Raw genomic sequence first — 5,076 nt, 5'->3', positions numbered from 1 at the left:
CGAGGCGTGCCGACACGGGACCGGAGTCTCGCGGGCAGCCTCGAGGACCCCTGGAGGCCTTGGTTCTCCCGCGCCGGGACGCGGTCGCGCTTCCTTGCCGGACCGCCCGGCCGCCCTCCCTCGGGCCCTTCGTGACCGCCTGCCCCTCGTCGCGCCTCTGGCGGCAGCCGCCTCTGGACGTCCGGGCGGACGCCGGGGGGCGAGCGCGGCTCCGCCGTGACTGACGCGTCGTGGGGAAAATTGCCGCACGCCGTCGCCGGGACGCCGGCTGGCCCGGGCGGCGGGAGGCGGCCCTCGCCGCTCTCCTCGCCCGGGCGCCGGCGGCCGACGCGGTGCCGGACGCCTCCGGGGGCCCCCGCCGCGGGGACCCCGCTCCGTGCCTCTCAAGCTCGCCTCGGGGGAGGGACGACCCCTTCCCGGGCGGAGGTTCCGCCGCCGGGGGGGGGTATACCCTGCGGGCCCGAGCCCCGGCGCGATGCGGCATCGGGGGGGAGGGAGACCCTCTCGTCCTTGCCGGCACGGGCTCCAGAGCCCGGCCGAACGAGGGGGCCGCTCCCCGCCGGATCGCGCCTCGCCAGATCGATCGGGGGACCTACCGCGGTGGAAAACGTGGAATTGTGCCCTTAGCTCCGCCCCTCAGGTCCCAAGAGGGGTAGGCCGGGCGCGCATCACCCCGGGGTCCGGGGAACCTCGACAGACCGCCCGCCGAAGTTGCTCGACTCGCTCGACGTCCCAGCTCTCTGGCACAGGTGGCCGTTCGAAGGTACCCGGTCGCGATGCTGCGATACACTTTTATGAACGCGTACCACTCCGACATGCCCAGCTCGTGGAACTGTTGCCCGGATTCAGCTTTCAAATCCGATCTCATAGCGGTTCTCAGTTTCGAGAAAATCGTCAGGCCTGGAAGTCTGTCAGGGGACCCTTCCGGAGGCCTTGTCCGGGTTCGGTTGACCTTCCTGGGCACAGGGATCCGCACCTACCCCTGACCGACAACCAGACCTTTGACGCTTTTTTTCTCTCGCCTCCGTGGGGTCCGGGGGGACATTTTTCCGTCTGGCCCACCCCGGGGGGTCCAGGGGCATCGGGGGCCCTCGGCCGACCGGACGTCGTACTCGCTCGACTATGTCGAATATGTCGACGCTTCCCCTTCCCCGCCGCGGGGGGGTCCGCGTCGACGATCCTGTGCCCAAGGATAGCGCGCCCTGCCTGGGTACAGGGACCCGCGCCTCCCGCCCTGGTTCTCTGTCAAAAGTCCCGAGGCCTGGAAGTCTGTCAGGGGACCCTTCCGGAGGCCTCGCCCGGGTTCGGTGCACCCTGCCTGGGCACAGGGACACACACTTACCCCTGGCCGACAACCAGACTTTGACATTTTTCCGTCTGGCCCACCCTGGGGGGTCCAGGGGCATCGGGGGCCCTCGGCCGACCGGACTTCGTACTCGCTCGACTATGTCGAATATGTCGACGCTTCCCCTTCCCCGCCGCGGGGGGGTCCGCGTCGACGATCCTTTGCCCAAGGATGGCGCGCCCTGCCTGGGTACAGGGACCCGCGCCTCCCGCCCTTGATCCTTCTCAAATGTCCCGAGGCCTGGAAGTCCGTCAGGGGAGCCTTCCGGAGGCCTCGTCCGGGTTCGGTGCACCCTGCCTGGGCACAGGGACACACACTTACCCCTGGCCGACAACCAGACTTTGACATTTTTCCGTCTGGCCCACCCCGGGGGGGGGGTCCAGGGGCATCGGGGGCCCTCGGCCGACCGGACGTCGTACTCGCTCGACTATGTCGAATATGTCGACGCTTCCCCTTCCCCGCCGCGGGAGGGCCGCGTCGACGATCCTTTGCCCAAGGATAGCGCGCCCTGCCTGGGTACAGGGACCCGCGCCTCCCGCCCTTGATCCTTCTCAAATGTCCCGAGGCCTGGAAGTCCGTCAGGGGAGCCTTCCGGAGGCCTCGCCCGGGTTCGGTGCACCCTGCCTGGGCACAGGGACACACACTTACCCCTGGCCGACAACCAGACTTTGACATTTTTCCGTCTGGCCCACCCCGGGGGGGGGTCCAGGGGCATCGGGGGCCCTCGGCCGACCGGACGTCGTACTCGCTCGACTATGTCGAATATGTCGACGCTTCCCCTTCCCCGCCGCGGGGGGGTCCGCGTCGACGATCCTTTGCCCAAGGATAGCGCGCCCTGCCTGGGTACAGGGACCCGCGCCTCCCGCCCTTGATCCTTCTCAAATGTCCCGAGGCCTGGAAGTCCGTCAGGGGAGCCTTCCGGAGGCCTCGCCCGGGTTCGGTGCACCCTGCCTGGGTACAGGGACACACACTTACCCCTGGCCGACAACCAGACTTTGACATTTTTCCGTCTGGCCCACCCCGGGGGGGGGGTCCAGGGGCATCGGGGGCCCTCGGCCGACCGGACGTCGTACTCGCTCGACTATGTCGAATATGTCGACGCTTCCCCTTCCCCGCCGCGGGGGGGTCCGCGTCGACGATCTTGTGCCCAAGGATAGCGCGCCCTGCCTGGGTACAGGGACCCGCGCCTCCCGCCCTTGATCTCTCTCAAATGTTCCAAAGCCTGGAAGTCCGTCAGGGGACCCTTCCGGAGGCCTCGCCCGGGTTCGGTGCACCCTGCCTGGGCACAGGGACACACACTTACCCCTGGCCGACAACCGGACTTTGACATTTTCTGTCTGGCCCACACTGGGGGGGTCCGGGGGGACGGGCACCCTCGGCGGACCGCCCACCAGACTGGCTCGACTCGCTCGACGTCCCAGCTCTCTGGCACAGGAGGCCGTTCTAAGATACCCGGTCGCTATGCTGTGATACACTTTTATGAAAGCGTACCACTCCGACATGCCCAGCTCATGGAACTGTCGCCTGGATTCGGCTTTAAAATACGATCTCATAGTGGTTCTCAGTTTTGAGATAATCATCATGTCTGGAGGTCTGTCAGGGGACCCTTCCAGATGACTTGCCCGGGTTCAGTGCACCCTGCCTGGGCACAGGGACACACACTTCCCACGGGCCAACCACCCGACTTTTAACATTTTCCCTCTTGACTCCGGGTTGGCGCGTCGGCACCACCCCGGGGGCATCGGGGGCTCTCGGCAGACCGGACGTCGTACTCGCTCGACTATGTCGAATATGTCGACGCTTCCCCTTCCCCGCCGCGGGGGGGTCCGCGTCGACGATCCTTTGCCCAAGGATAGCGCGCCCTGCCTGGGTACAGGGACCCGCGCCTCCCGCCCTTGATCCTTCTCAAATGTCCCGAGGCCTGGAAGTCCGTCAGGGGAGCCTTCCGGAGGCCTCGCCCGGGTTCGGTGCACCCTGCCTGGGCACAGGGACACACACTTACCCCTGGCCGACAACCAGACTTTGACATTTTTCCGTCTGGCCCACCCCGGAGGGGGGGGGGGGGGGGGGTCCAGGGGCATCGGGGGCCCTCGTCCGACCGGACGTCGTACTCGCTCGACTATGTCGAATATGTCGACGCTTCCCCTTCCCCGCCGCGGGGGGGTCCGCGTCGACGATCCTGTGCCCAAGGATAGCGCGCCCTGCCTGGGTACAGGGACCCGCGCCTCCCGCCCTGGTTCTCTGTCAAAAGTCCCGAGGCCTGGAGGTCTGTCAGGGGACCCTTCCGGAGGCCTCGCCCGGGTTCGGTGCACCCTGCCTGGGCACAGGGACACACACTTACCCCTGGCCGACAACCAGACTTTGACATTTTTCCGTCTGGCCCACCCCGGGGGGGGGGGGGTCCAGGGGCATCGGGGGCCCTCGGCCGACCGGACGTCGTACTCGCTCGACTATGTCGAATATGTCGACGCTTCCCCTTCCCCGCCGCGGGGGGGTCCGCGTCGACGATCCTTTGCCCAAGGATAGCGCGCCCTGCCTGGGTACAGGGACCCGCGCCTCCCGCCCTTGATCCTTCTCAAATGTCCCGAGGCCTGGAAGTCCGTCAGGGGAGCCTTTCGGAGGCCTCGCCCGGGTTCGGTGCACCCTGCCTGGGCACAGGGACACACACTTACCCCTGGCCGACAACCAGACTTTGACATTTTTCCGTCTGGCCCACCCCGGGGGGGGGTCCAGGGGCATCGGGGGCCCTCGGCCGACCGGACGTCGTACTCGCTCGACTATGTCGAATATGTCGACGCTTCCCCTTCCCCGCCGCGGGGGGGTCCGCGTCGACGATCTTGTGCCCAAGGATAGCGCGCCCTGCCTGGGTACAGGGACCCGCGCCTCCCGCCCTTGATCTCTCTCAAATGTTCCAAAGCCTGGAAGTCCATCAGGGGACCCTTCCGGAGGCCTCGCCCGGGTTCGGTGCACCCTGCCTGGGCACAGGGACACACACTTACCCCTGGCCGACAACCGGACTTTGACATTTTCTGTCTGGCCCACACTGGGGGGGTCCGGGGGGACGGGCACCCTCGGCGGACCGCCCGCCAGACTGGCTCGACTCGCTCGACGTCCCAGCTCTCTGGCACAGGAGGCCGTTCTAAGATACCCGGTCGCTATGCTGTGATACACTTTTATGAAAGCGTACCACTCCGACATGCCCAGCTCATGGAACTGTCGCCTGGATTCGGCTTTCAAATACGATCTCATAGTGGTTCTCAGTTTTGAGATAATCATCATGTCTGGAGGTCTGTCAGGGGACCCTTCCAGATGACTTGCCCGGGTTCAGTGCACCCTGCCTGGGCACAGGGACACACACTTCCCACGGGCCAACCACCCGACTTTTAACATTTTCCCTCTTGACTCCGGGTTGGCGCGTCGGCACCACCCCGGGGGCATCGGGGGCTCTCGGCCGACCGGACGTCGTACTCGCTCGACTATGTCGAATATGTCGACGCTTCCCCTTCCCCGCCGCGGGGGGGTCCGCGTCGACGATCCTTTGCCCAAGGATAGCGCGCCCTGCCTGGGTACAGGGACCCGCGCCTCCCGCCCTTGATCCTTCTCAAATGTCCCGAGGCCTGGAAGTCCGTCAGGGGAGCCTTCCGGAGGCCTCGCCCGGGTTCGGTGCACCCTGCCTGGGCACAGGGACACACACTTACCCCTGGCCGACAACCAGACTTTGACATTTTTCC

The sequence above is a fragment of the Hyla sarda genome, unplaced genomic scaffold (assembly GCF_029499605.1).
Source record: "Hyla sarda isolate aHylSar1 unplaced genomic scaffold, aHylSar1.hap1 scaffold_509, whole genome shotgun sequence".
NCBI lineage: Eukaryota > Metazoa > Chordata > Amphibia > Anura > Hylidae > Hyla > Hyla sarda.
Note: the sequence above shows the minus strand (reverse complement) of the source record.